The sequence below is a fragment of the Podarcis bocagei genome (genome assembly GCF_964188305.1).
Source record: "Podarcis bocagei genome assembly, chromosome: W".
NCBI classification, from domain to species: domain Eukaryota; kingdom Metazoa; phylum Chordata; class Lepidosauria; order Squamata; family Lacertidae; genus Podarcis; species Podarcis bocagei.
In genome coordinates, this window is record NC_138131.1 from 44,045,935 (window position 1) to 44,066,563 (window position 20,629).

The window sequence follows — 20,629 nt, forward strand, 5'->3', positions numbered from 1 at the left end:
GGGAGCCAGGTCCTAAAGCCCGCCGCAAGGAGGGAGAAGAGTCGGGGGGGTCAGCGTCAGAAGAGTCCAGGAAGGAAGAGACCACGGGGGGTAGAGGGACCCAGAGGAGAAAGGAAAGACGGAAGAGGTGGAGTAAGGCTAGAGTATTAAGTTGGTGTACAGGAGGCGGAGACTCAGACGGAGCTTCGCCGGTCTAGCTTCTAAGACGTAGAGCTGCGCGCTGTGGCTTGAAAATGGAAACTGTAACTCAATAAAGAAGTTTGTACAATACTGCCGGCTAGCGTGGTCCTCTGTGAGCTGGGACCTGGAAGCGGCTCTGACACTTGGGTATTTGGATCACCCCCAAGAACATAAACTTATTTCAGGATAATTACGCCAAAACTTGGTTAGAGATTAGAAAAAACTTTGTAACCTGGAGTAAACTAAAATTAACATTTCTGGGTAGGATTTCCATTATAAAGATGAATGTGCTTCCAAAATTCATCTTTTTATTTCAAATGATTCCAATACTGGGCGAAGCAGGTTGTCTCAAGATATGGCAAAGAGAAATTTCCAAATTCCTGTGGGAAGGGAAGAAACCTAGGATTAAACACCTGATCTTAATAGACATAAAAGAGAGAGGAGGCTTTTCTCTACCCGACCTAAAACTTTACTACGAGGCAGCCTGTTTCACCTGGCTAAAAGATTGGTGCACGTTGCAGGATTCGGACCTCCTGGAAGGTTTTGACAACTGTTGGGGATGGCACGCCTACCTGATATATGGAAAAGCGAAAATTCATAAAAAATTACCAACCATATAATAAGAAAGTCACTCTTTGCTGTATGGGAAAAATATAAAGACCTGATGGAGCCTAAAGTCCCGTGGTGGACTTCTCCAATAGAAGCCATAGCAGTAAAACGGAAAAAAAAAAACCAGGAAAGCTGGCCAACATATAAAACACTTCTAAAAAATGGAGATTACCAAATAAAATTTAAAAACTTTGAGGAAATAAGAGAACACATCTCAGACTGGTTTCAATACCATCAGTTATTTGAAAAAATTAAATCTGACAAACAAAAGGGGTTCTCAACAGAAATTTCCCGATTCGAATCTGATCTGGTAAATTCTAAAAGAAAAACTCTTTCCAAAACTTATCGACTCCTCCTTGACTGGACAGTCAAGGAGGAGGAGGTAACAGTGGCAATGGTGAGGTGGTCCCAGAATTTTGGCCATTCAATAACCATGGCACAATGGGAAAATTTATGGAAGATCAATTGGAAATTCACAAATTGTTACACGATTAGAGAGAACTTTCAAAAATGCAACATCGATGGTATTCTAACACCATGGAAACTTTCAAAAATGTATAAAAATGTGTCAAGTAATTGTTGGCAATGCGGGGACTCAGGAACATTCTACCATATGTGGTGGATATGTAGGAAAATACAGGTATTCTGGGAGAGTATACATGCAGAACTGCAAAAAATGATAAAGATCTCTTTCAATAAAAAAACAGAGGCCTACCTCCTGGGAATAACAGATTTAGATATTCCACAAAAGAGGAAGGGTATCTTTTTATATGTGACAGCAGCAGCAAGAGTTTTGATCGCAGCAAAATGGAAGAGTAATGAAATCCCCTCTATACAAGATTGGATTCAAAAGCTGACAGAATATGCCGAATTAGATGGTTTATCAGAAAAAATAAAGAATAAATCAAAACAGGAATTTGTTTCAAAATGGAAGGTTTTCAAAGAATATCTGAAAAATAAATATAGTAGTTTAAATTCTGTTGCAGCATTCGAGTAATAGTTGCAAGGTAGATATAAGAAATTATATGCACAAATTATATTGCAAAAATACAAGATGAGGGACACCTGGCTTGAGAGCAGTACATGTGAAAAGGATCTAGGAGTCTTGGTTGACCATAAACTTGACATGAGCCAACAGTGTGACACGGCAGCTAAAAAAGCCAATGCAATTCTGGGCTGCATCAATAGGAGTATAGCATCTAGATCAAGGGAAGTAATAGTGCCACTGTATTCTGCTCTGGTCAGACCTCACCTGGAGTACTGTGTCCAGTTCTGGGCACCACAATTCAAGAAGGACACTGACAAACTGGAACGTGTCCAGAGGAGGGCAACCAAAATGGTCAAAGGCCTGGAAACGATGCCTTATGAGGAACGGCTAAGGGAGCTGGGCATGTTTAGCCTGGAGAAGAGGAGGTTAAGGGGTGATATGATAGCCATGTTCAAATATATAAAAGGATGTCACATAGAGGAGGGAGAAAGGTTGTTTTCTGCTGCTCCAGAGAAGCGGATACGGAGCAATGGATCCAAACTACAAGAAAGAAGATTCCACCTAAACATTAGGAAGAACTTCCTGACAGTAAGAGCTGTTCGACAGTGGAATTTGCTTCCAAGGAGTGTGGTGGAGTCTCCTACTTTGGAGGTCTTTAAGCAGAGGCTTGACAACCATATGTCAGGAGTGCTCTGATGGTGTTTCCTGCTTGGCAGGGGGTTGGACTCAATGGCCCTTGTGGTCTCTTCCAGCTCTATGATTCTATGATTTTATAACCCTGATGGTCCCAGACAGAAGACAATCAAGATCACAAGAACTTGCATATGGGAGTGGATTTGGCACAGACTGGAACAAAGGACAATAATCAGCTCTTCCCTCTGGGGGCAGGAAACTGCAAAGTCCCCTCTGTCACCTGGTTAATGACTCATGGGGAGGGGGAGAAGGGAACCAGCCAGGTGACAGGACACTCAGATTACCACCACCACCCCTCCCTCAACCCCTCCTTTCTGTGATGTATGCATGATGTTTCTGGGGGTGGGCTTGACCTACAGGATGAGAATTTCAAAAGTTTTTATAAGGCCTTGCACACCATTTTTCTGTGTCTTTTCTCTCTCTTGCAAGTGAGGGGAACACCCTGTTGCAACAGTTCAATAAAGGCCAACCCTACAGGCTGCTGTTTTGCTCCAAGTTATCCTGGTTGGTGTCTTTGTTTTGTCCAAGGGAGCCCTCAGATTTTTCCGGTAACAGTTTGGCGACCATGCTCAGGGACACTTGGTCCTCCTGTGAAGGTGAGGGGGGAGATGGAGGGGATCGGGTGCCACTGGGCAACCTTAGCCCAGGGATCCCTTTTTCCTCTCCCTACCTCCTCTTTGCGGGCGGTAATCAATCGTCGCCTGGAAGCGTCCTAAACTCTATCCTTCCCTCCCCCGATTTCCCTCTCGGACCGGGGAAACCGCGGAACTTTTGCTGTTTTTCTGACGTTTTTCCTCGGAGTCGCCCAGAAACGTCCTAAACTCTTTCTCTCCTTTTCTCTTTCCCGATTTCCCTCTCGGAGCCTGACCGGGGAAACCGTGGAAAGTCTCCTTTCCTCTTTCCCCCACGTCTTCCCTCGGAGTATTAGTCTTGTAAGCAGCGCTGAATAAATTCCGAATCCGTGGTTTTTACCGGGTTAGAGAGACCCGTGGTTTCCAGGCTAGTGCCTGTGGTTTTCTGGTAGGCAGGGATTGCCTTTTAGTTGAAGAAAAAAAAAATCAAGTACTGATAGAATATTCTTCTCTCTACCCCCCCCCCTTCTCTGTCCCTTTCTTGTGCTTGTTTTTCTATCTCCTAGTGTAATCTACTGAGCAACCCCCCCTCAGTATTAGAGGGAAAATGGGAGCTCACTCTTCTAAACACCCTAGCTGGACTCCTCCTGGCAACAAAGCTTCCATGAAGCCTTTTTGCCCCAGAGAGGATTCTGATACGCCCCTCCAGTTTGTCATCTGCAACTGGGAAAAATAAAATGAAATAAAATAAAGGGGCAAAATGGTCTTTCCAAGTACAAATTGCGAGACCGTTGTAACTTTTAGTGGGTGGCTTAGGCCCACCACCTGGAACCCAGGGCACAGCGGCCACCTCAGAGATCCTTCAACAAAATCAGGGTGTGAACCCTTAGGGAGAGCTGAACACATCAAATTTGTGTTGTTAAACTATAAACTATAACCTAAAGCTAGAATGTGAAACCGTAAACTTAATGGTGCTCAGAAGGCAGTAGATATAATAACAGCCCAGCCTGAGAGCCCACGCATTAGAGATCTTAGTTTCTCTAAAAAAAATGAATAAGAGATGTACTCAAAGATTTAGAAATATTTAAAGGGTTTGTGTTTACATTGGCTTTGGCATCCACAGACTGTTCTTAAATGCACATAGTTTTAAAATTGCAAGCTTGCTTCAAAATTTTTAAATATAAGGGCCTTAGCAATCTTAAACAGGACAAAAATGAGAATGAAGCGTGCAAATGTTTGTTATTTGAGAGAGGCTCCAAAGAGTCTTCCTCCGAGTAGCTTAAGTGAGGATTATGATTTTAAGTTGACGGTAAATGATGTTTTGTTGCAACTTTTGAGTTTGTGAGCCTACATCCGTGTTCCAGTCTTTTTTTCCAGTATTTTGAAATGTGCTGTGAAGAAACTAATGTTTCTGCTGCAAAAGCCTAGTTGAGCCAACTGCTCTCTCAAGCTAATATGCAGTGTACGTATTTCATTAAGCATATGCCTATGAAAATATGGTGTTCCTTCTAAGAAAATTGTTATTAAAAGGGAGAAGCTTCCATAGCCAGCAATTGTCTATCTGAGCCCTGATACCAGCCTCTATAAGACTTCCTGGCCTCTTTTCTTGGAAAATGCCCCCCCTTGTATCAGTCTCTTTCAGTTTTTCCCCCCTTCTTACTTCTGTGCCAGGTAAATTTACTCCTGAGTAAGCTTCCTTTAAAAGGAAACTACGGGGAGGGGGGGCAATCTTTTCTAAAGGTACCTTGAATCTCACTTTCCTATGTGTGGTTGTTTTAAAAAAATCTTAATTAGGCTTACTGTTCCTAGGCAAGTTCAGAAAAAATGTTCACTTTTGTATTCCTTTTAATTTTAATTTTATTTTAATTGATTAATTCTATGGCTCTTTTAATCATTTGTGAGTGATTATGTCAATTGAATTAACTATGCTTAATAAAAGATCCTCTCCCTATCTTAGGAAAAAACTGTTCACTTCAATTTTCCTTTAAAGATCATTTCTCTAGGAACTTGCATTCTTTAGTCTAAGGAAGCAAACTCACTCAAACTATCTCAAGATCTGCTAAAAGGGTTCTGTGTAAAGTTGGGTACTTTTATTTTCCTCTTCCTTAGTACATGATAGGAGCATAGATGTTTCCTTTCCCAGTTGTGCTTGTTGTTGTTTAGTCGTTTAGTCGTGTCCGACTCTTCGTGACCCCATGGACCAGAGCCCCATGTAGAGTGAGTTACAATAATCCAGTCTGGAGGTGACCGTTGTGTGGATCACAGTGGCTAGGTCAGGGCGAGAGAGGTAAGGAGCCAACTGCTTAGCTTGCCGGAGATGAAAAAATGCCGCCTTTGTTATGCAATCTGACCTCCATGGAAAGGGAGGTGTCAAAGATTACACCCAAACTCTTAACGGACGGTGCTGGCACTAATTGCACCCCCGCAAGAGATGGGAGTTGCCCCCTCAATCCCATATCGCTCCGTCCCAGCCAGAGGACCTCTGTCTTCGAAGGATTTAACTTCAACCGGCTCCCACGTAACCATCCAGCCACAGCTTCCAAACATCTGATCAGTGTGTCTGGGGCCGAGTCAGGATGGCCATCCATCAACAGATAGAGTTGGGTGTCATCAGCATACTGATGGCAGCCCAGCCCAAAACTCCGGACAGGCTGGGCGAGGGGGCGCATAAAGATGTTAAAAAGCATCGGGGAGAGAATCGCACACACCAAGGAGTGGCGCGATGACAATTCCCCCCCAAGCGCCACCCTCTGTCCCCGACCGGAGGGAAATGAGCGCAGCCATTGAAGGACTGTGCCCTGGACCCCCACGTCGGCAAGGCGGTGGTCCAGAAGTTCATGATCAACCATGTCGAAGGCTGCTGACAGGTCTAGAAGAATCAGCAGCCCCGACCCGCCTCGATCCAGCTGCCTGCGGAGATCATCTGTTAGGGCGACCAAAGCCGTCTCGGTCCCATGACCAGCGCGGAAGCCGGACTGGAATGGATCCAGAGCCGATTTTTCATCCAGAAACCCACCAATTATAACCTTTCTGCCTCTCACTATACCCCAGACTTTCCCAGTATTCTACAGGATTCACAACCTTACTACGGAAGGGGGCTCCGAAACATCATCGGAGGAAGAGATGCAGGGGCAACAGGAAGTGTCAGCGGCTGCAGAACAGCACCAGTCTCCAATGATGGGCAAGGGAGAAAGAAGTCTAAGTAAGAAGAAGCATTCGGCCAAGAAGAGCAAGAGAAGTAAGCCTTCTGATTCCGAGGACAATTCAGAAATGCTTCCCTGCTGCCCACCACCTGCTGGGACCTGAGCTACCAGAATTACTGGATGGAGCACGTGGGTCCCTATGTGGAAAAGAAGCAGCCAGATCCCTCTAAGTTTGGAAATTCAAAGCTAAGCGAGTCCCTCACCGTGAGGTTTGCTGGGTGTGTGCCAGGGGCCAAATTGTAAGTATGCACATGAATGTGAAAAGTGCCTAGGTAACTACCCGGCGTCCTCATGTTTTAAAGGTAAACAGCCCTTTCTGGGCGGTAGGGGGCATTTCCACCAGGGGTCTTGAAATGCTCACAGACCAGCCCAAAGAACAGCCACAAACCGGTATTAATTCAGCCGCAAACCGGTATTAATTTGGCCCATGGTTTTGGCGTTCTCTTCTGTTAAGCTCTCACCTCTTAGATCCCTCCTAACTCAGGGGACCCCCTAAACCAAACAAACAAACAAACAAACAAACCAGTTAGGGAAATGCTAGCTATTGCAAAAAGAAAATAAACAAATAAATTCTGGCTGGGAGGGTGGCTGGCCCCTTCAGGGAGCCGCCTATACTGGCTTTACACATTTCACCTTTAGGCATCGTCCCTAAAAAGACTCCAGGAGAGTATCGTATGAGCCACAACCCATCCTACCCTAGAGGTGGCTCAGTCAATGATGCAATACCACAGGAGCCTTGTTCTGTGAAATATGCCTCCTTTGATCAGGCTATAAAAGCTTATTCGCAGGTTCAGCAGGGGAGCACTCTTGGCTAAGTGTGTCATTGAGTCAGCCTTTTGCCTCCTGCCAATTCACCCAGAGGACTTTCTGTGGCTAGGTTTTAGGTTTAGGGCTTATTCATAGACAAATTTATGCCAATAGGGTGCTCAGTAGCTTGTGCAGCTTTTGAGTCATTTAGTACAATTTTAGACTGGGCCCTTTGCTTTAGAACTGGTTCTGAAAGGGTGACCCATTACCTCGATAACTTTTCTCTCATCACTAGTAATAGCCCTGATTGCGCTTCTCTTTAGAGGCTTTCACCTCCCTGGCTGAGGAGCTTGGGGTACCTTTGGTGGCAGACAAAACAGAGGGTCCAGTTTCGACCATAACCTATTTTGGGTATTGAATTGGACACAATCGCACAGACATCAGCCTACCAAGGGAGAAGCTAGCAGCACTTAAGGAATTAATTCTGTAACTTCTTCCTCTCAAGAAGGTCACCCTTAGGCAGAGTCGATCACTCTTGGGTCACCTCAACTTTGCATGCCGGGTAGTGCCCCCTGGCTGCCCCTTTTGTAGGAAATTGGCTAAGCTGTCAGCGGGACTGCATGCTCCTCAACACAGAGTGCGCCTCTCTAAAGTGATCAAGTAAGGCCTGGAGGTTTGGTTAAAGTTCCTGGATAAGTACAGGGGAATTCTTTGTGGCAGGACAATTTGATGCTGCGTTCAGACTTTCAGGTACAGTCTGATGCAGTTGGTTCCCTGGGGTTTGGTGTCTACTTTAGGGGATGCTGGTGTGCTCAGCGTTGGCCTACCAGCTGGCAAGGAAAACCTATCACGCGTGACCTCACCTTCTTAGAATTTTCCTATCGTAGTTCTGGTGCACTTGTGGGCTGATGAGTTCAGGAATCACCAGGTATGCTTCTGGACTGACAATCAAGCGGTTGTCAGTGTCCTGTCTAAACAATCATCACACTCTCCTAGGGTGGCAAACGTGCTCCGGTGCTTTGTCCTTTTGTGCTTAGAATTAATCACCTATTTCTCTGCCAAATTTACACCTAGGGTTAACAATGACATCGCGCATGCTCTGTCTCGTTTTCAGATGGACTGTTTCCGCTCATTAGCACCAGAGGCGCAGCAATTGCCACAGCCATTCCTGGAGCACCTTTGGAACATGATGTCCTGAAGTGAGTATTGGCTTTAGTAGTCCCATCCACGCTTAGACATCATAAAAAGGCTTGGTTGGACTTTATGGAGTTTCAAGGCAAATTAAAAAATGCTAGGCTTGACACACCCCCTACCAAGGCTGAGGTTCTGCAATACTTGGTACATTTTAGGGAGCTGGGTCGCGCAGCAAAGACTCTATAACATCCAGTCAGCTGCAATCTCCTCCTTCTGTAAGGCTATTTACTCCATAGACCCTTGTGCGGATTTCTTAGTGTGAAGGGCACTGGGGGGCTGGCGCAGGCTGCTGCCTCCCAGCAGTGATGGTAGAAGGCCCATAACATATGACATTCTATGCCAAATCCAAACAACAACAACAACAAAAATAAAAGTTAAGAAGTATCTGTTGGTCCAAGTACAAGGCCCGGTTATTTTTCGGCTGCATACGCCATTGAAGGAATGGGTTTCTGTGCAGGGACCCAAAATCCACTTTTTTCTGTTTCCAAGGGAGCATTTCTAGAATGCTTTAACTTGAGCTCTTGAGCCAAACCCAGCTGTATAAACAAGTGCTCAGAGCCCTCTCCTTTATCAGTTTGTGACGGCAAGGATGACCTTGGCTGTTCTAGTGGAGTAGGGATGACATGTCTGTTAGGATATTTCCGTTCCACCTTAAAAAGGGGACAGGCTGTTGTGATTCACAACCTACGTATTTCCTGCTCACAGGAAGTTTCTGTTTGTCTATTGCTTTCGTTTCTCTCTATGTGCCCGAGACATCAACGCAGGCAGTCATGTTTTCTTTGTTCTGACCAATGCTGAATAAAGTTGTAAATAATGCTCTCCTGCGTGCATCTTTCGCTGTGCAAATTCTGCTGATAGAGCGTGCACCAGCTCTGGAATGTGGCAAGCTATTTCTGGAGCTCGTGTTGCTAATTGAATGATACTGCGTGTCTACGGGAGATCGATGGATCGTCCGGAATCGACGTGGGGTCATGATGGCCTTTGTCTCCCTGGCAGTATCCCAACAACAGGTTATGGTCCCAGATTCACAGCACTTACAGGAGAGTAAGACTGCGACAGACTGCTGTGAGTTATGTGGAAAAATTGCCGAGGCAGAGTGACTTTGATGTCCGGCTGGCTTAATTGACCTGGGAGCCGCACTTCATGATTTATGAGCTGCCGAGATAAGAAGTTTTTGAAGGCATAAAGGCTCACGGCTCAAGTAAAAGCCTGGAATGGAGTTTTTCCAAGCCTCTGAAGGCACTGAGTGCCCAAAGTTACAGGCACAATTATGAGACTTGGGCAAGTTGCTGTGAGAGTCTACTTCGTCAGTTTGGAGTGTGGCATACTGTGTGTGAAGCCCCACTAGTTCCTCTGACAGATAGATGGAGGGCCCAAGATTCAAGGGCCATAGACGTAATTGTCTTGTCCGTCTCTCTGGAGGAAATTGCTACGCTAGCTGGCAATACGACAGCACGTCAGATGTGGAATGCTTTGAAAGTAGCTCATCTGCCGGTCATCCCAGCCCAGAGTTTGACTGCATCGGAGGTCCTGGCTGTTTCCCAGAATGCGAGTGAATGCAGGGATGCTGAGGGCACCGGTTGCAAGCTGCAGGGGGAGCTGACTGTGATGTCATCCCAGGCAGCATTCCAGCCTCCAGGGGGAGCCAAGGAGTCAGCAGCTGAGAGCTCTGATTCCCATGAGAGCCAAGGTCATCGTCTTTGCAGAGGCCAGAAGGCCAGAAGTAAACAGAGACAGATGCCTGTTTGATGGCCAGGAGCAGGGGGGCAAGCAGCAAAAGCCCACGCCGGTGGAAAACAAGGTTTTGCTTGCTGTAAAAGCTGCTCCAAAGGCCAAAGCCAGATTTATTGTTGATTCGGGATGCACCCACCATCTGGCAAAAGATAAGCATCTGTTTATCTCCTTCATACCTCAAGACGGAGAGATCCACCAGGCTGATGGAAAGACGTTGTGAATCGCAGGAGAAGGGACTGTGAGACTTGCAAGTCTGCACACTACCATCAAAGATGTACTTTATGTTCCAGGTGCTGCAGACAATTTGCTCAGTGTCCCACAGCTGACTGGGTGTGGCTTTGAGATTTCCTTCAAGAGGAGCATCTGTGTCATCAGGAAAGGCAAATAGGACATTTTGCATGCAAAGTTTATGGATGGCTTATTCTGTATAACTTATGATGACAATGGTGCTGCTGTGTCAAATGTTGATTCTTGTTGTGTTGCACAAACTAACAAAGTTCTTCATGCAGGATGCATTCACAAGGCACACAGAAGGTTTGCTCACATGTCTTGGCAGGCACTGGCCAAGATGCCGGAGTTGGTTCAGGGTTTGAACATCAAGCCCTGTAAGTATCACATGAAATGTGTATCTTGTGCAGAGAACAAGGTGAAGGTTGCTCCAAAAGGCAAGGAGTCTAGCAGGCAGGCTTCCAAACCCTACCAGCTAGTCCACGCAGACCTGGTTGGTCCACTTGCGCCCTCTTTGGGTGGAGCAAGGTACTTCATGGTTCTAATTGATTCTTTTTCCAGGTACATTCATGTGTTTATGCTGCAGCAGAAATCGGAAGCGTTTCCTAGGTTCAAGGCATTCTGTGCTTGGTTGGAGAATGTTCACAGTAAACGTATTGGCTGTCTCTTTACTGATCAGGGCGGGGAATTCACTTCTCAGCAGTTTGAAGCTTTCCTGACTGAGAAGGGAATACAGCATGACTTGTAAATGTTTAGATTGCCATGGATGAATGGACTTGCGGAGCGAGCAAACCAGACATTGCTTCAAGGCCTAAAAACCTTGTTGCATGAAGACAATCTCCCTGGGAAGTATTGGGGGGAGGCTTTATCAACGTTGGTTTATTCCTATAACAGGAGACTGTCATCACCTATTGGTTGTACTCCCTATGAAAAGATGTTTGGTAAGAAACCTTACGTCAAGCACATGAGAATCTTTGGTTCTGACATGTGGGTACACACCCCACAGAGCAACAAGCTTGGGAAGCGTGGGGCACATGGTTTGTTCATGGGGTAAGAAAAAGGTGCATACAGGGTATGGATGACTGATTCTAAGTCCATTAAGTTCACAAAGAGTGTTGCGTACAATCCTAAGTGGGGGGGGGGAAATGTGGGGATTTTCCAGAGTTACCCAGAGGAAGATGAAGGTGATGTGAAAAAAGCAGATAATGTTGAGGTAGAAGAGGAAGCTGAGGATGATGATGATGATCAGAGTTCGGATTCCAGCTCAGTGGGCAGCGCTGCTGCTGATGTCAGCGACAGTGATGACACAGCAGACTACAAGAGCACAAAGGCCTCAGTCAGACCATCTGATGCGTCTGACAATGAACTGGAAGAACCACTGTTCACCATTGGTCACTTTTCTCCTAAGAAGGAGGAGGTGAGTGCAGAAGACTTGCGTCTAGTACGCAGATCTGAAAGGGCCACGAAAGGCAAAGCTCCAAAGAGATTTGCTGATGAGTTTGCTAAGATAGCAACTGCTGTTCTTAGTAGCTCAGAGAAGGTGTGGGAACCTTCAAGCTTCAAAGAGGTTCAGGAGTTAACCTCTAAAGATGCTGAGCCTTGGCTTAATGCCATGAAGGCTGAAGTTGATTCCTTGAACAGGAACCAAACTTGGGAGCTGGTACCAGTAGTCCCAGGAATGAGACTGGTTGGCAGCAAATGGGTCTTCAAGGCCAAGACAGACCAGAATGGCAAGGTTGTCAGACACAAAGCCAGACTGGATGCCAGAGGTTTTTCACAGGTACCAGGACAGCATTACCACGAGACCTACTCACCCACCGTCACGTATGAGAGCATTCGGCTAATGCTCAAGATTGCTGCAGAGGAGAAACTGCATGTTTCCCATCACGACATTAATACAGCTTTTTTGTACGGGGTTTTGGGGGAGGAGCTGTTTATGCTTCCACCTGGCAGGATGCAGATACAGAAGGGAATGGTCTGTAAACTGCGGAAATCCTTATATGGTCTCAAGCAGAGTGCCAGGTGTTGGAACACAAAACTCACTGAGACATTGCTTTCTCTAGGTTTTCACCAGGGCAAAGCTGATCCATGTGTGTTTGTCAAGGAGGAGGGGCAAAACAAACTGTATTGTTTATGTTTTGTTGATGATCTTCTGATGTTTTGGAAGAATCAGGCTTTGTACCAAAGCACCCTAGCTCAGCTGAAGGAGCACTTTGACATGAAGGATCTTGGTGAGGTATCCAACTATCTTTCTCTGCAGGTGGAGAGGGACCAAGCAGGTAATTTTCTGGTACACCAAACACAGAAAATTGCTGATGTATTAACTAGGTTGAATTTGGTTGATGCAAACCCAGCAGGCACACCGATGGTGACAGGTTACCAGGTAGATAGTACTGCTGAAGCGTTTTCTGACACTACGCTGTACAGATGCATTCTAGGCAAGATGAATTTCATTGCTAGATGTTCAAGACCTGACATAGCTGTAAGCTGTAACCTGCTTAGCAGACATGCCAACAATCCTACTGTTCAGGATTGGAAAGCTCTGAAACGCATAGCCTGCTATTTGAAAGGGACTTTGCACTACAGGCTGAGGTTCACCAGTCAGAAGACTGGAGGTCTTGAAATCTTTGCAGATGCTAGTTTTGGAAGTGACACCACAGATGGTACAAGCACTTCTGGAGTATGCTACATGTACAACCACTGTCTGTTTGACTGGCTGTGCAAGCAGCAGACAACAGTGAGCCTAAGTTCCTGTGAAGCAGAACTCAATGCTCTGTCATTTTCACTCATGGATTGTGAATGGTTGATGCAACTGTTTAAGGACATCAGAGTTTCTGTGAAATGTCCTATACAAGTGTATCAAGACAATAGATCCTGTTTGGTTTTGGTGAACTCAGAGTTGCAAGCAAAGAACCAAGTACCGTATTTTTCTCACCATAGGACACACCGGACAATAGGACGCACTTTGTTTTAGAGGGGGGAGAACAAGAAAAAAAAATTCTCCCCCTCTCTGCCCAGCACCCCTTCAGTGAAGCGGCAGGAGGCGCTGCACAGAGAGGGGGAGAACTTTCCCCCTCTTGTTTTCCCACTCTAAAACAAGGTGCCATTTAAGGTGCGTTCAGGCGGCTACCTTGGAAGCCTGGAGAGCGAGAGGGGTTGGTGTGCACTGACCCCTCTCGCTCTCCAGGCTTCAGGTTCCTTTTGACCTGCTCTTTGGGGCTGGCACGGGGAAGCCCACCACCAGTCCCAAAGAGCAGGTCAGGGAGCAACGGAAAGGCGCAGGGAGAGGCTCCTGTCATAGCCGCGCGTCACCTCTCCAGCCGGGAGAGGGTCGCAGGGCTATGGCTTCTTTAGCCCTGCGAGTGCTCTCCCGGCTGCAGAGTTGACGCGCGGCTATAGAGGCTCCTGCCATAGCTGCGCGTCACCTCTCCAGCCGGGAGAGGGTCACGGGGGGCTGCTTTAGTCCCGCGCGTGCTCTCCCGGCTGGAGAGGTGACGCGTGGCTATAGAGGCTCCTGCCATAGCCGCGTGTCACCTCTCCAGCCGGGAGGGGGTCGCGGGGTGCTTCTTTAGCCCCGCCCGCGCGTGCTCTCCCGGCTGGAGAGGTGACACGGGGCTGTAGAGGTTCCTGCCATAGCCGCGCATCACCTCTCCAGCCGGGAGAGGGTCGCGGGGCTATGGCGTCTTCGCTCCATAGGACGCACACACATTTCCCCTTCATTTTTGAAGGGGGAAAAGTGCGTCCTATAGAGTGAAAAATATGGTACTTGCAGATTAAGCTACATCGTGCAAGAGAGTGTATTCAGAAAGGACTCATTTAGGTGTCCTACATGCCAGGAAATGAAATTCCTGCTGATCTGTTGTCTAAGGTTGTTAACAGAGAACAACCTAAGGTTTATGTACAGAGGTTGCAGTTGGGTTGAACCACAGGTACTACAGGTTACATGGAAAGGGGGAGGGTGTTAGGATATTTCCGTTCCACCTTAAAAAGGGGACAGGCTGTTGTGAGTCACAGCCTATGTATTTCCTGCTCACAGGAAGTTTCTGTTTGTCTATTGCTTTCGTTTCTCTCTATGTGCCCGAGACATCAACACAGGCAGTCATGTTTTCTTTGTTCTGACCAACACTGAATAAAGTTGTAAATAATGCTCTCCTGCGTGCATCTTTCGCTGTGCAAATTCTGCTGATAGAGCGTGCACCAGCTCTGGAATGTGGCAAGCTATTTCTGGAGCTCGTGTCACTAATTGAATGATACTGCATGTCTACGGGAGATCGATGGATCGTCCGGAATCGACGTGGGGTCATCATGGCCTTTTTCTCCCTGGCAGTATCCCAACAATGTCTAGGTCTTATCTTACGTCCTGACGCATAGACCTAGTCCGGGAACAGTGCCAGAGTGTGTTCTTGGAGTTGGTGACCTCTTGCTCCAAGATAAGAGTAGGAACAGGAATACCCTTTTATGGTCAGAAGTGCAGGAACGAATATCCTTTTATGGTTAAGAATACCGGAGCAGGAACACATGTGATGTCAACCTGCGTGTATAGGCTGATGTGGTTGGATTCCTGGGGAAGGAGGGAGAGGGTGCCTGGAGGATATATATACTGCATGAAATTTCTCATTTCTTTGGACTTGCTGTGGACTCACCACACAAGTGCCTTCTGCTATCTGGAGAGCAGAATAAACTCTTTCTTTGAACCAACCTTGGTGTCATTTGACTTCCTTCCTCCTGTCCGGGAGCAACGCAGAGCCCACCAATCAGTAAAGTCTAATAAGGCTACACCATTGCCTCCTTTGGCGCTCTGCGCATTGGCGAAGTGGTTTGTGAGGGCCAACAAGATTCCGCTGCTTGGGGAAGTTTGAGAGACCTGACCTTGTCCAGATCCAATTTAGTCCTGCATGTCCGATGTTCCAAAACTGATCAGCAGGGAAAGGGGGCCCTTATTCGGCTCCGAGCAACTAGTCACAATGGGCCATGCCCAGTAAAGAGTACTAGACATTTCATGTACGTGAGACCAACCGTCTCAGGCCCATTCCTCATACATTTGGATGGCTCCTACCTTGCACGGCATCAGTTCATGCGCGCTATGCGAAGGGCGATTGCTGCCTGTGGTTTACCCCCAGCTGAATTCGCGGCCAACTCCTTTCGGATTGGGGCCACCAGCACAGCAATGCATTTGTGACTCTCAGCTGAATGGATGAAGGACTTGGGGCGGTGGAAGTCACTGGGGTCCTCTAGCTTGGAGGCAAGAGGGAACTCTGTGGGCCGTCCAGCCCACCCTGAGCTCAGGTAGTACCAGAAGCCGATGCATTGGGTGCCCCCAAGCAGCGGGTATATCCCCATCCGCAGTGCCGCTGCTTGACCTGACACCAGAGAGCCAGTGCTGGTGTCGGCAACCATGTAGTGCCATGGGGAAGGGAAGAGATGTGTTCCAGTTAGATCTTCTTCTGGATTGGAAACCCTGGGGGTCATCCAGTCCAACCTGCCGCAAGGCACCACTCACCCTCCGGTGTGCCCAGGGTGTGGTCGTCAAGCAGACCTTGTTCCAAGGTGCCACCCCGCCACGCCCACCTGGTGGGGCCAGCTCCTAGGAAAGGACAAGGGCTGGTGGGATCTGGAGCCGTTCCTTGACTCCCAGCACCCACCTGCAGGGTAGATGACCCTGGGTGTGCCATCCAACTCTACAATGCTATCATTCTGTGACGTTGTAAAGCAGGACATGCTCAAAGCAGAGGGTGCTGGATTTTAGTGCTGCACAGGCTGCTGCCCCTGGGTGGGCTCAGACCCAGCAGGGAATTTGGTTTCCGTGTAACATGGCCACCCCATTTCTGGCACGACAAGATACACGAGGAGAAAACACTTTCCTGTCTCCTGTGGCGGCCAGTTCGTCCCTCTCGCTCTCCAGGCTTCAGCGAAAGCCTGCATTCGCCCCAGAGGACGCACACGCATTTCCCCTTCATTTTTGAAAGGGAAAAAGTGCGTCCTATAGGGCCAAAAATACGGTAGTTTTCACTTAGTCTTGGGTTTCTGGTGAATGTGCTTCATTTGCGGCTGGCTTCATTTCTTTTCCATTGGTTTGGCTTGTTTTTTGGACTTTTGCTTTATTGCTTCCTTTGAGAAGTTTTCTTGTTTTTGCATTCTGGTGGTAATACTTTTGAATGCTTTGGGGGTTTCTGGTGAATCTGCTTTGCTTGGGGTTGGTTGGCTTCTTTGTCAGTTTCCATTGATGTTGCTTTTACATGTTTCTTCTGCTTCTTTTCAATAGGTTCTTGTGTTTTTAGTGGTTGACTTCATTGTTGGAATGGTCATTAGACATTTCTGGTGGTTTTGCTTCATTTCTGGTGGTTTTCCTTTCTTGGGGGGGGATTATCAGATCTCATAAAAATTAATATACTCAAAGGTGCAAACCCCCAAAAACCTAGAAATGAAGCAATCTGTTATGTACTAACCTTGGATCCTAGAAAAATAGGCAAGTAGGATCCTAGAATGCAACAACTGATTGGTCTTTTCCTCCCGGCCATTCAGGCGCCAGGAGGGAAGCAGAATTAGCCAGTCAGCTTTCCCTAAGAAACCAGAGGCCTTTCTCTTTGGCATTGTCGGCCAATTGGTGTCAAAGAAAGACAGAACTTTTTTATGTATGCTACTACAGCAGCAAGAATACTCATTGCAAAGCATTGGAAGACTCAAGATCTACCCACCCTGGAAGAATGGCAGATGAAGGTGATAGACTATATGACATTGGCTGAAATGACCGGCAGAATCCGTGATCAGGGGAAAGAGACGGCGGATGAAGATTGGAAGAAATTTAAAATTTATCTCAAGAAATATTACAAAATTGATGAATGCTAAAATGTTGAGGTTTTTAGAAAGAAAATGAGATTACAGCGACATAAGATTAAGTAAAAGAAAAGAATAAATAAGGGACAAATTTGATAAAACTAAGTTTAGGATTTGCTGAAATAATTCTGGAAATTGGGATGTAGAAAGGGGAGGTTTGGGGGAGTCAGAGAAGTGAGGTTTATGAAAAAAAGGATATGAAATTATACATGTTTGTTTGTTTCTTTATTTGTTTGTATTGTCTATAAAAAAATTTGTAAAACCAATAAAAAATATTTTTTTAAAAAAAAAACCAGAATTAGCCAGTCAGACGGGACTCATTGTGTAAATAATGTATATAAAAGCCTGAGGTTGTTGGGGGGGGCAATAAAGAGCATGAAATACATACAGGACCCCAAGTATATCTCACAATCGTAATTTATATAAAAGAACCCATGAAACGAAAACCGCCCTAAAAGAAACAAATTCAACATAAGCCCAAAAACGAACCAGAAACAACAGAAACAAACCACATCCACCAAAGATGAGAAAACCAATGGAATAGAACCACAAGAAACCCACACAGTAAACATCTCAGGGAATGCCCCTTCCGATCGTCAGGAGAAGGGGGGGTTGCGGGATCACTACCCCGCCCACACTCGCTCTCGCGAGGCTGGCGCCAGCCTCGCGGGAGGCAGGGATTCCCCCAATTAGCATCCCCTGTGGCGCCAGCCAATCGGCTGGCGGCAGGGGCGGGCCTTAGAAAGGCCACTTAAGGTCGGGGCAGCCCTCGGCTTGCCCCTTTTCACCCTGGAGACGACGCGGTTTGCTGGGTCGCCGTGAGGTTCGTCGTCTTCCAGACTTGCCGCTCCTCGTGGTTCGGATTTCAGCGCTCGGATCGCCGCGCTGGCAGCGCTCATCAGCTGATCGGATCTACCGCTCTTCAGCTGTGCACTAGATCGCCGTGCCGGCAGCATCCCAGCAGCTCGCAAGCAAGCGGCCGCTCACCAGCTGAGCTTCGGATCGCCAGCTACCGCTCGTCAGCTGCGCCCGGGATCGTCGTGCCGGCAGCCGATCAGCAGCTCGCCAACAAGCGGCCGCTCATCAGCTGAGCTGCGGCAGCGAAAGGGAGCACCTTCAGCCTCTCAGCAGCCTGCCAGCAAGCGGCCGCCCATCAGCTGATCCTCCGGCAGCGGATCGGAGCGACGCGCCCCTGCCTGAATCTACCTCCGTGCTGGTCTCTCGGGTGCGAGCAGCCACCGCGCTCAAGGCTTACGAGCCGCGCCGCCGAAGCGCCACTGTCCGCATCTTCCCCACGAGCCATTGGCACATCGCTGGTGCCGCGCCGCTTTGTTTGACCCTCCCTGGACGGATCGCCATAGTGAGCAGCTGCAGCGCTCACTGAAGGTTACAAGGGGGAACGGGAGGCTATTGGGGAGCGTGGTGAGGGGTAGCGGCCACGAAGCCTCAGGGCCGGAGAGTCCTTTTGCGGGTACGCGGGGGGCTTTTGCAGCGACTGTTGCAGATTGCAGAGTCCTGGTTGCCTAGCCAACGGTCGCCATTTTGATTGAACCACGTGGCTTTAGAAGCGGCCATTTTAGTAGAGGCATCTCTAGTTGGGAGTGCATAGAGGCTTAGTGCTTCCCTTCTTACCTGGCTGAGAAGTCCCTCTTTAATTTAATTTAATTTGCCTCCGCCCACGTGGCCTGGTGGCGGCCTTTTTAAACTAGATCTGCTACCTAGCCTGGTTTGAGGAAAGCATTCGCAGTCATAGTGATTTAGCTGGTACTGAATTATATTTGAGGTTGTATAGGCTATAACCTAGCCGGTTTTTCCGGCCGCTTTCCCAGCATTTACAATTATTTATAATTATTTGGTGGTTGGCGCTAAATTAATTTGAGCTGATTTAGTATTTGATAGCCTTACGCGTTGTATTTAAAAGGACATTTGGTGGTTTATAAGGCTATTCCCAAAGTGGTTGTCAATTGTACTGGTTGCTAATATATTAATACAGAATATCTTGCTTGGTTGACAAGGGCTACCTGACCCCATTGACCGCAATTCCTGCTGTGTTTCGTTGCTTATCCAGGCCGCCTCTGCCTGGAAATTCATTTAGCAGGTTAGACTGATAGTGATATAGCCCCAGTTACATAAATAATTATAAATAAGTAATCACATATATACACACATAAATAAATAAATAAATAGAAAAACAAGTATAAATAAATAAATAAATAATAAATAAATAATAATAATAATAATAAAATAAATAAAATTAAATTAAAAAACAAGCAAACATATAAATAAACAAATAGGTAAACAATAAATAAATAAAATAGACACTCGATTTGCTTACTAACTTGACTTGACTTGCGCCCACCCCCCCGAGGCACTGCTTTCAGCTTGGTCATGGAGGGCAGCAGCAACCCCCAACAATCTCAGCGTGGCAACGCCCTAATGCCAACAGGCCCTTGTAACCCTCAGGCCTTGGCCCAGCTTTTTTCCGCGCTGCAATCATTCTACGCGCAGTGCAGGGCACCTATCACTCCCTCTCCGAACATTGTCGAGGTGTCACAAGATTGCATACCAGACACCCCCCCCCCCAGTCAGCAGGGTCAGGATGGTCCCTCCACTAGTGCAGCTAACGTGGTTGAGCAGGCCCCCAGCAGGCCACGGACGCGCCTACAAGCTGCTAGAACTCAAAAATCTAAGTCAGGTCCACTGAAAGGCAAGGCACCAGCTAAAAAACCTAGGGCGAGCAGACAAAAGGCCAGGCCGGCGGTGGCCTCTACATCAGCCCCGCGCCAGGAGGTGATTGATGTTCCCAGTGTTTTCCAGGATAACCCTAGGCAACCAAGCACATCGGAGGAGTCATCTTCTGAGGAGGAGCTGCCCCCTCAGCAGGTGGCCGCTGCCAGCGACCCGGCCCCCATGACGACGCTCCACGGGGCGGAAAGCGGAAGGCGAAGAAGAAACACCGGTCGAAGAAAAGCAAGAAGAGGGACACTTCGGACTCCGAGGAGGAAACAGGTACCTCTTCATCAGATGGGGATAGTGACGCCCCAATGGAGGCATATTGGGGGAGGGGGAGGACACTGGAGCACCCAAGTGGGTGCATGAGCGGAGGGCAAACTCACACAGGAAGACATTTAATGGCACGCTTGATTGGAAGGATGGGGCTCTGGTTCCAGACGTTAAAGTCTCAACCAACGCTGCCACTGACTTTATTCTGGGGAACCACCTCTCTAAGAGGAAGAGGAATAAGATATTGAATGGCAATTATGTAGATATGTTTTCCTTGCTGCCCCCAGCTCAGGTCAAGGGAAAAGGGGAAAAAATTAAGTACTATGGGAAAAGGAGGTACAGGGTACCCCGGGTAGAGCGAACGTTCGAGAATTGGCTTAATGGCTATCAAGTGTTTATGGCTGTGGTGTCAAGTTGCTATCCCAAGAGGGGCGCGCACCTCGTGTCCTACCTGGCACACGTCAGGAGGGCACGGGAGATGGCAGGAGATGAAGCTGCTTTGGCGTATGATGAAGACTTTCGGAGGAATGCCTCGCTGCTGTCTTCAACGCGCTGGGACCAAAAGGACAACAATTGCTGGTTTGAACATGTGGGGCCCAATATTGAGAAGAAAGCCGCTCAACAGCCAAAATCTGGTAAGGTGG